We start from the raw sequence: 11,990 nt of genomic DNA, 5'->3' as shown, positions 1-11,990 counted from the left end.
ACATGTAAATTTATACACTTAAGATTTAAAGTTTAATAAAATTCAACATATTTAGAAACATAGTTATGAACTTAGTTAAAATTTTAAGCATGCAACATATTTTTTCAGAATTTAATATAGACAAAATTAGAATTTAAAATATATATCATTGTTGTACAATGACAAACATAATGTAATATACACATGAATTAGTCAAGCAGAAGTTAAAAATGACAACAATTTTATCATCTCAAATTTCATAACTATTTAGAAACATAGTTATGAACTTAGTTAAAATTTTAAGCATGCAACATATTTTTTCAGAATTTAATATAAACAAAATTAGAATATAAAATATATATCATTGTTGTACAATGACAAACATAATGTAATATACACATGAATTAGTCAAGCAGAAGTTAAAAATGACAACAACTTTATCATCTCAAATTTCAAAATATAGTTATGCTTGGTAAAAAAAACAATCTTTAAATAACACAAGTGTAAGATATAAATTGAATTTTCTAATGAGTGATGTTCTTCAACTGCAAAAAAAAAAAAAAAAAAAACTTGAAAATGCATGACTTATTGAGTTATCGGGTCACAGCGAGTAGAATCGGTTTACACTGGATTGTACGCGTAACCGATCCCACATGTGACTTGGACCGATTAAGTGTTGGGTTCCCAAGTTAACGGGTTGACGTAGTCTGTCCAAGCTAAATCCAATAATTATGAATAAAAATTTAATCAAACAAAAGATATTTTAGAGATATTATTGTTAAATAGGAAATAATTAATTAAATTTTGCTTATATTTCAGTCGGGATGGATTACATAATTCATTTTTCATATAGCAAAGCATGATAAAAGGAGTTATTAAGTTAGTAGGGAAAACTTTTTCATAGCTTATAAGAAGCTTATTCACACATTTATAAAATATTTTTTTTTTACAATTTCTCAATTTGAGTGCTTCATTGGCTTTCTCATTATTTATAGATTTTAATTTATTTTGAATCATGTTTATTTATTATGAGGTCTTAATTTACTTTTAAATTATTTTAGAAAATTAAAATGTATTATTTATTTTTAATTTTTTAAATTTCATTGCATGAAATAAAATAATACTAATATTTTAGTGTGTGCATTGCACACAATAAATATTTTATTTTATACAAATATTTTTTAATAAATAAATACTTTAAAACATATAGATTATATAATAGTTAAAATATGTAACAAATAAATATTTTTAAACATATAAATCAAATTTTAGATTTATGATAAATAATTTATATTGTGATAATTTTATTTTTAGTTTTTGATAAAAAATTTAAAAAAAATATCGAAATCCAAGTATGAACTAAGGATCTTGAAAAAGATAAGAAAATATGTTAGAATGTGCAATCCTCTAATATATATGTGTTTAAATATGCTTTTAAAAATATTTAAATCTTTTTATTTGTGCTTTCATTATCCTACTCTTCTGCACTCTTCCTCACGTATCTTCTCATTTGAATACACTATTTTCATGAAATGGTGAACGTCTCTCTCGTTAGATGCATATAGTGTATCTCTTACTCGCCTTTAGTATACACTGCAGAACAATTTAACAAATTATAACCCATTATAGAAAGTTAATATATATAATATTATTTTAAAAATTCAAATATGATCCTAACTTTTGATATATGGTCCTTAGTCCTAGCATACATTTGGGATATGATCTTACACTTCTTAATATAAGCTAAATGATTTGACTTAACTTATCTTTTTATTTATCATTTTCAAGATTTTAACTTTAGTTTAAATATTTTTTTTTAAAAATTATCAATAATTAATAGTAACAATATATCACTATATATTTATCATAAATCTAAAATAGAGTTTATATGTTCAAATATATCTATTTATTACAAAATTATTTATTGTAAATTATAAATTCTAGTTGTATAAAATAAATATTTGTTTTGTGTAATGTACGAGCTAAATTATGTTTAGTTTCCCAAAATCAGACGGTCAATATTTTTGTCTCCCAAATCAAAATTTATATTTTTTAATTCTTCCACCAGAATTTACAAAACTAAAAAATACAAATTTTTATTTAGAAGACTAAAAAAAAAATACATATATGTATATCTTAAGAGTATATACTAGATGTATTTTAGGAGAGTGAAGTTTACCACTTCATGACAAGAGAATGAACTGAGGGATAGTGAGAAGAGTGGAGGGTTGAGGAAGTGATACTTTTATATGTTTATATTGAGAGATTACTGAAATGAATAAATAATATAGTCAAATAAATTTTGATATTTTAAAATATTTATATTTTTTTCAATTTAATTTAGGTTATAGAATTTTAAACTTTTTATTGTGTTATGCTTTTGAATTCTCACTTTCAATGATAATTATTAAATAATTTCAATTTATTAGATATTTTTAATATAATTCAAAATTATTAAATTTCATTTAAGTAAATTATCTTTTAACTTCTAAAAAATTTGTTGTACAGTAATAAACAAGTTTAAAATATTTTATCCTCTGTAATTATTAAATTTATTTTGTAAATAATATTTTGAATTAATTTTTATTAATTGAAATAATTTCTCATATTTTAAAATTAAAAATTTAAATGTATATATTTTGATATTTTTTATAAAAAAATGTATTTGTTATCATCAAAATTATTTTTTGTTAATAAAATTACTTTTAATAATTTTTTTATGCATATATTCTTCTATTGAGTAAATCAATTAGTTTAAAAGAAATTTAATTTTCAAATACTTTTACTAGATTATTTTTTGTTTAAAAGAATATTTAAAACACAATTAAATGAAAGTTACTAAACGATTTCTACTTTATTTTTAAAGTTTTAGTTTGAGCTTTAACTTTGAATTAGCTTTTAAGTTAAAAAAAAAAAAGAATAGCCCAAACATCCTAAAAACAATTGTTTTGGACAATTATATATATATTTTTTAATTTCGTTTCTCACCCTAAGATATCTATATTAATGTAGTGTATAGGATCCACAAAATACACGTGGCACTTCGAGACACACGCCAATCCTCTATGTCAGTCCTAGCATAGGAGTACGGACGTCCAACCCTTAGCAGTCGGACTCCCTAACCAACATTCAAACATACCATCATCTTTTATCTCTTGGTAGGTACTGAATTATCTACAAGTCACAGGTTATCTATAATGTACAAATCATCTACTAGCTTTTATCTTTAAGTTATATATTATCTCTAACTTTATCGGTAAGCTACCCACTATTATCTACAAGTTGATAATTATCTGCAAGGGCTATAACAATCCCTACAAATAAAGACCCGTAGCTCCATTCCACTCTTATAAGTACCAAGTTCTTTAGAACCCTCAACACATCTCGAACACACATGCACACCCGCTTGCATACTCGTGTATTCATATTCTATCTTATTCTCCTAACTCATATACTTATTTGAGCGTCAGAGTCCTTTGTTTTGCATGTCTCCCCTCTTGTCCTCCTAGCAAAGGTCACTCTCAACCAATATGAAGTCCAAGAGCTCACCTTAGTCACGTCCAGCCACGTGTGCATGCTCTAGGTTTTGATAAGCACAATTAATATCTTTAAGTTTAATAAAGAGGGATTGAATTTACCAATAATAAAAGATAAGAAGACCAAAATCATGATTTTAAAGTATAGAAGCTAGACATTTTATTTTTTCTATTAAAAATAAAAAAGAATTTATTTTATCTTATTAAAATTTAAAAAATTTATAATATATAAATACAATACAATAATTGTATAATGACAAAATTATTACTAGTGCAAAACTCTTTGCCTTGTACGAGTATTAGATATAAACTTCCTAATGTATAATTTTATATCATTATAATTTTTAAGCTATCATTTTTTTATATTTAATGAAAAATAATAATTTTATATTACTAAAGTTATTATAATTGATTAATTATTTTGTATAAAGTGTATGAAAGTAAAGTAATAGATTACTATTAACAAAAAAATTTGTCATGTGGCAAATTGATAATAAATTTTTAAAATTTTAAATAATTACTATTAATAAAGAAATCATGCATTTTAGATTGCACATTTATATATGTTTTTTTTAGCTTTTTAAGGGCAATGATACAAGACTTGGAGAAGAATAAAATTTGGAAAAAAAAAACCTTTTCAAATTGAGGGTGTGATTAAGTTCCATTCCTAGACACTAAGTCTCGTGAATATTTTGTTTAGTTCAAGATAATAAAAGTGCTTCCCAACATTACTTATATCCCAAAGTCATGCCATGGTTGGCCAATCCACAACAAGCACATTAAGAAAAGACACAAAATAAATATTATCATTCATATAAAAAGATACATGAGAGTTCAGATATGACCGCACCTATCCCTTACAATAATGGAAATCAGTCACTCATAGAGGTGATCAACTCAAGATTACACATGAAAAGGTAGAAAATGTAAGAATTAATGTCTCATGTGAGAGACATGTGACTTATGTAGGGACTAATAAGTAAATAATTAACGATTAAGGGCTAAATTGTAACTGGGCTTAATAGGAGAAGTTTCTAGAGCTAACTGCTACTTGATGAGAGCAGTGGTTATAAAAGGGGGTTAACACTCACTAACGTGAAATAAGGCCCCCTTCCTGACCAGAAAAGTGTTCTCTCTCACTCATAGTCATCACTAACGGAGAGAGGCAGAAAAGAAAGGCCAAAGGAAGTGAAATCTTATTTCTCTCATCTTTCAAGGAAATCAAAGTGCACCGGAGAGAAGTTTCTATGGAGAAAGGTACAAGTCTTCCTATGAAGAAAGGTACACAAAACATTATCTATTGTTTATTGATTGTTTGTGAGAATCATAGGTTTCAAGATCTTGTTGTTTCCTGTAATTGATAGTCTAGGAAACCCCTTGAGAATTTTACATGTCGTATCAGAGCATATGTTAGGAAATTTATGATTCTCCAAGAATGATTTAATTTCTCCTAATTATGTGTGAATCCTAATTATGAAATTTAGGGATGATTTAATTTCACTCAATTATGTATAAACCCTAATTATGAAATTTAGGAATTTTAATTTCTTTACATGTATTTTCAATTACATGTTTCGATAATATGCTTTTGGCATTAATTATGTTTTTCCGCTACAAGTATGAAATCTTATATTAAAAAGAATATCAATTAAGTTGACTTTCAAATCATAAGTATGAATGCGTAAAATCATATTATTTTGATTGTGTTGAATGAAGAAAACTTGTGATGTTTATAAATAATGGACACTTTGAATTGTATATATTGAATATGGAGAAAGTATATATATTCATGTTGAAAGCATTCACGTTGAAAGCCTCCGCTGTACACTTCCTTACTTTGCAATTGAAAAAGCTGCGCTGCATTACGTTCCTAGAAGAGGGAATATAGAAATGTTGGAAATTGTTATTTGCAGCCCATGTTTGCTATTTCCAATCCCACTTGCTTTTTTTTTTCGAATGTTATTGTTGAATGTGATTAAAGTATTGAAAGTTTATGTTTTGTAATTAAATTAACGTGACTGTTTTGAAATTATTGGTAGCAGTAAATATATGTATATGCTACATATTTGCTTGAACGTGTTTGAATGCAAAAACACAAATAAATGCAAATATTATTTTATGGCCTGTAATGAAATTAATAGAATGGCTATGAATTGTTAATAGCAATAAGTATGTGCAGGCCATATATAATTGATTGGAATTAAATGTATGTTGAATTTGTTAGTCACCAAAGTGGCCAAATTTGTAAGGTTATTTAATTCCAAAATTAATGATTATTTTGATTACTCATAGAATAATGGATGCTAAATTATATGGTTATTGGTTTATGGGTAATTGAAATTCATTGTTATAAGGCATTTATGGATCGCCCAAAGGTTGATTAGTTGTTCTTATAATTAATGAATATAATTGTAGGCGATTTGTGTGTATCATTAGTTTTATTTATATGCCCAAAGGAAATAGATACTACTGATTGGTGCATATTTAATTGCCAAATAATGTTAAAATTTTATTAGCATCATTATGTTTGTATGTTGTGTGTTGGTGTATCACCCAAAGGAGAATATCAATATACATTGACCGTTATATGAATGAATCATATGTATGCCATGTATTTTATGTCTCAAAACACTTATGTGAATTTTATTATGTAATACATGTTTTGAATTCATTGGATTCATATGTATCATCTATGCCAATTTTAATGGGCTCAACTTCTCTGACTGAAATGAGCAAGTCCAATTTCACCTCGGTGTTTTGGATCATGATCTTGCTATGTTGGAAGAGAAGTTTGTTACTATTATTGATGCTAGTAGCAATGAAGAGAAAGTTCATTATAAAACTTGGAAAAGATCTAACAGACTCAGCCTAATGTTGATGAGAATGACTGTTACAGGCAGTATTAAGACAACTCTCCCTAAAATCGAAAGTGCTAAAAAGTTTATGGGATTAGTGGGAGAGTATTCTCAAACAGCTGATAAGTCTGTTGCTGGGACATTAATGAGTACATTGACCATCATGAAGTTTGATGGTTCATGTACTATGTATGAACATGTCATTGAGATGACAAACATTTCAGCAAGACTTAAGACCTTGGGAATATAATGGCTGTGAATGAGAACTTTCTTGTTCAGTTTGTTCTAAACTCATTATCGTCTGAGTTTGGCCCGTTCTAAATGAACTATAATACCATGAAAGATAAATGGAATATGCATGAATTGCACAGTATGTTAGTTCAAGAAGAAACAAGGCTTAAGAAGCAAGGAAGTCACTCAGCCCATTATGTAAGCCACCAAGGAAATCAAGGAGCTTGAAAAGAAATTTATGAAGAAGTATGATAAAGGCAAAGGGTCATTAAAGAACAATGGCGACTCTTTGCAAATCCAGAAGAAGGTATCAAAGGGCAATAATTGTCAATTTTGTAGGAAATCAAGACATTTCCAAAAGGATTGCCTAAAGTGTAAGTCTTGGTTCGAAAAGAATGGTGAGCTTAATGCTCATGTATGTTTTGAATCAAACTTAACTGAAGTTTCCCATGAACATGATGGATTAATTCTGGATGTATGACTCATGTTTCTAACATTATGCAGAGATTCCTTACAATCTAAACCATAAGCCCAAATGAGAAGTTCATTTTTCATAGGGAATGGAGTGAAAGATCCAGTGGAAACAGTTGAGACTTATTGTTTAAAACTCGACACTGGACATCGTTTAGATTTACTGGAAACTCCTTATGTATCTAGTTTATCTAGGAATTTAGTTTCATTATCTAAACTTGATGTTACTGCATACTCTTTTAATTTTGGTAATGGATGTTTCAATTTATTTAAGCATAATCATCTCATTGGTACTGATATTCTTGTGATGGTTTATATAAATTGGAAATAGATAGTTTGTATGCTGAAACTATTTTAACTCTGCATCTTAATGTTGGTACTAAACATAGTTTAGTGAATGAACGATCTGCTTTCTTGTGGCATAAACGTTTAGGTCACATTTTTAGAGAAAGGATGGAAAGATTAATAAAGAATGAAATTCTTCCTTATCTAGATTTTACGAATCTAAATATTTGTGTGGGTTGTATTAAGGGAAAACAAACAAAACATACAAAGAAAGGAGCTACAAGAAGCACTCAGCTTCTTGAAATTGTGCATACTGATATTTGTGGACCTTTTGAAGTTAGTTCTTTCAGAAAGGAAGGATATTTTATCACCATTATTGATGATTATTCACGTTATGATTATGTCTATTTGCTGCCCAAGATTTCTTAGGCAATGGATGCCTTAGAAATTTACTACAATGAAGTAAAAAGGCAATTAGACATAAATGTGAAAATTATTAGATATGATAGAGGTGGTGAGTATTACGAAAGATATGATGAAATTGGGCAACACCCAGGTACATTTGCTAAGCTTGTTCAGAAACGTGGCATTTGTGCGCAATACACAATGCCCGATACACCACAACAAAATGGTGTATCAAAAAGGCGTAACAGAACTTTGATGGATATGGTTAGGAGTATGTTAATCAATTATACTTTACCTGTATCATTGTGGATGTATGCCTTGAAAACTACCATGTATTTGTTGAACAGGGTTCCTAGTAAGGCAGTTCCAAAGACACCTTTTGAACTGTGGACAAATAAGATACCTAGTATAAGGCACCTGCATGTTTGGGGTTGTCAGGCAGAAATAAGGATTTATAATCCGCAAGAAAGAAAATTGGATGCAAGAACAATCAGTGGATATTTCATTGGTTATCCAGAAAATCAAAGGGGTATATGTTTTATTTTCCTAATCATAGTATAAGAATTTTCGAAGCTGGAAATGCAAGGTTCATTGAAAGTGATGAAATCAGTGGGAGTACAATTCCACGAGAAGTGGAAATTAAAGAAGTTAGGGTGCAAGTCCTTTTAGATTGGGCCTCTAGCAGTAAGGTGATTGCTCTTTTTTTAGTTGTTGTTATAAAATTAATGAAGAGGAGCAACACAATAATGAACCCATGATGCATGATGAATCTATTATGGAAAAACCATAAGAAGTAGCATTAAGGAGGTCTCAAAGAGAAAGGAGACCAGCTATTTCGAATGATTATGAGGTATACCTACATGAAACAGAAACAAACTTAAGCATTGATGATAATGATCCAGTTTTGTTTTCACAAGCTATAATTTGTGATAATTCTGAGAAGTGGTTAAATGTCATGAAAGAAGAGATAAATTCCACGGAACATAATGGTGTTTGGAACCTTGTAGAATTACCAAAGGGTTGTAAGAGAGTTGGTTGTAAGTGGGTCTTCAAGACTAAGCATGACTCTCATGGCAACCTTGAACGTTACAAGGCTAGACTCGTTGCTAAGGAATTTGCTTAGAAAGATGACATTGATTATAAAGAGACGTTTTCACCGATCTCACGAAAGGATTCTTTCAGGATTATCATGGCATTAGTAGCCCATTATGACTTGGAGCTACATTAGATGGATGTGAAAACTGCCTTTCTAAATGGAGATTTAGAGGAGAATATTTATATGGACCAACCAATGGGGTTCTCAGTTGAAGGAAAGGAACACATGGTGTGCAAATTAAAAAAATCAATATACAGTCTTAAAGCAAGCTTCCCACCAATGGTATTTGAGGTTTAATGATACCATTGTTTCCTTTAGATTTAAGGAAAATACTGTTTATCGGTGTTTGTATCTGAAAGTCAGTGGGAGTAAGGTTATTTTCTAATTCTGTATATTGATGATATCTTGCTTGCAATTAACGATCTTGGTCTTCTTCATGAGACTAAGAAATTTCTCTCTAGAAACTTTGAAGTGAAAGATATGGGTGAGGTAAGCTATGTGATAGGGATAGAAATATTTCATAATAAATCACAAGGATTGTTAGGCTTATCTCAGAAAGTATATATCGATAAAGTATTATAGAGATTCAAGATGGAAAGGTGTTTAACATCACCTATTCTAATTTAGAAATGAGACAAAGTTAGTCTCGCACAATGTCCTAGAAATGATATGGAACGAAAACAAATGAAAGCTATTTTGTATGCATCAGTTGTTGTTGCATCTGAAAGCTAAATTTGTAGTATATTTTGAGGCTACAATTCAAATTAATTGGTTGCAGAACTTTAATTCAGGGCTTGGAATTGTTGACAGTATCGCTTGGCCACTGAAAATGTATTGTGATAACTCCGCAACAATATTTTTGTAAGAACGACAAGTACTCTAAGGGTGCTAAGCATATGAAATTGAAGTACTTTGTCGTGAAGGAAGAAGTTCAGAAACAAAGAGTGCCAATAAAATAAATTAGCACAAACCTTATAATAATTGACCCTTTGAATAAGGGATTACCGCCCAAGACATTATAGAACATGTTGAAAGTATGGGCATTATTGTTATTGATGATCATTAAGTGTAATTTATCTTATGCATTTTAGTGACACTCTGAGCTCAATTATGATATGTTTCTGATTACCTGTTCTCTATGTTTGCATGCATGTTGGCGTTAGAGTAATGTTAACAGGTTTTGTCTTGAATGAAAGACATTATGTTGGACCAATTATGAACTCCTAACTAATGGTCATATTAAGGAGAAGACTAATTTGTAGTACATGGAAGGGACTATGTCGATTAGATGATGTACAACCGCCATGACTTGAATTGGTTCATATTATTAATCATGAAATTATGATGTACCCAATGTACATAACAATTTAGTCATTTTTAATGTGCATTATGTTAGTTAATCTATTTATTTATTTAGTCCATAATGTTTATTAATGTCACACGAGCCAAGTGGGAGAATGTAAGAATTAATGTCTCATGTGAGAGGCATGTGACTTATGTAGGGACTAATAAGTAAATAATTAATGGTTAAGAGCTAAATTGTAACTGGGCTTAATAGGAGAAGTTTCTAGAGCTAACTGCTACTTGATGGGAGTAGTGGTTATAAAAGGGGGTTAATACCCACTAACGTGAAATAAAGTCCCCTTCCTGACCAAAAAAGTGTTATCTCTCACTCATAGTCATCACTAACGGAGAGAGACAGAAAAGAAAGGCCAAAGGAAGTGAAATCTTATTTCTCTCCTCTTTTAAGGAAATCAAAGTGCATCGGAGAGAAGTTCCTATGGAGAAAGATACAAGTCTTCCTATGAAGAAAGGTACACAAAACATTATCTATTGTTTATTGATTGTTTGTGAGAATCATAGGTTTCAAGATCCTATTGTTTCCTGTAATTGATAGTCTAGGAAATCCCTTAAGAATTTTACAGAAAATGCCTAATTAAGGTGTCGAGAAAGTGAGAATGTGTGGGATTGGAGTACACTGAAGTTAAAATTGGTTTAACAATGTTTTTTAATAATTATTAATTCATAACCTTTTTTATATTCTTTAATATACACATCATTATGTATATGTGTACTAAACATAGATTAAATATTAATATAATTTAATAAAGTGGTCTAGCTTAATTGGTTCAACAACATGCATGAGTGTTGTGAATCCCTTAGTACTATCTTTAATTCCTATAGATCAAAAAAATATTAATACAACTTATATATTATATAAAATATATAGTATATAAATATATATATATATATATATATATATATATATATATATATATAATTTTTATATATAATCAGGATCAAAATATGTATATAATTTGGATCAAATCACATATATAATATTATATACTTTTATCTATAATATATTTTATAATATAAATATCAAATAATATTTTATATTTTTGAATTAATTTAATGTAAATTAAGTTTGATATAAAATAATACTAAATTTTAATTAACAAGTGTGTGCCATTATCTTAAAAAATAATTACTATTTATTATTATTATTATTATTATTATTATTATTATTATTATTATTATAGTTTTAGCATGTTTACATATAATAAATATTTATTTTATATGAATAACACATATTAAACAAATATTTTTAGTTACAAAATTTATATTATAATTAAAATTTATCAAATATACATATTTTTGAAAATTATTATATTCCCTTGCTATCTAAAATTCTCTTTTCTAGATGCACTTAGTGTCAACTTGACGTGTAATGACTTGCTTCGTTGCTACGATGTCACTACTCTAAAACATGTAATTTCAATTTTGAAATGAAAACTCAATTAATTTGATTATGAAAATGAGAGTAAATTTTTTACGATATACATTTACCTTTAATTTATACATATATCTAAACCTGTGATTTACATGTCCAACTCAAAATAGAATCAAGGAACCAGCTACAAAGGAGTCAATAACAATACACAACTCGCTCCCAAAATAATTCCAACGTCATCACATTGGCTTGGTGACTCCCATAGAAGAATCTCTCTCCACATCATCTACTGTTGTTCGTCTGCTCCCACGAACGAAGGATTGCGATCATCACAGGTACCAACCACACGGTACAAATTTATAAGGGTGAGTTTATTATAAAAGAAATCAACAAGCATC

The sequence above is a fragment of the Glycine max genome, chromosome 9 (assembly GCF_000004515.6).
Source record: "Glycine max cultivar Williams 82 chromosome 9, Glycine_max_v4.0, whole genome shotgun sequence".
Taxonomy (NCBI): Eukaryota; Viridiplantae; Streptophyta; class Magnoliopsida; order Fabales; family Fabaceae; genus Glycine; species Glycine max.
This window is presented reverse-complemented; position numbering follows the sequence as displayed.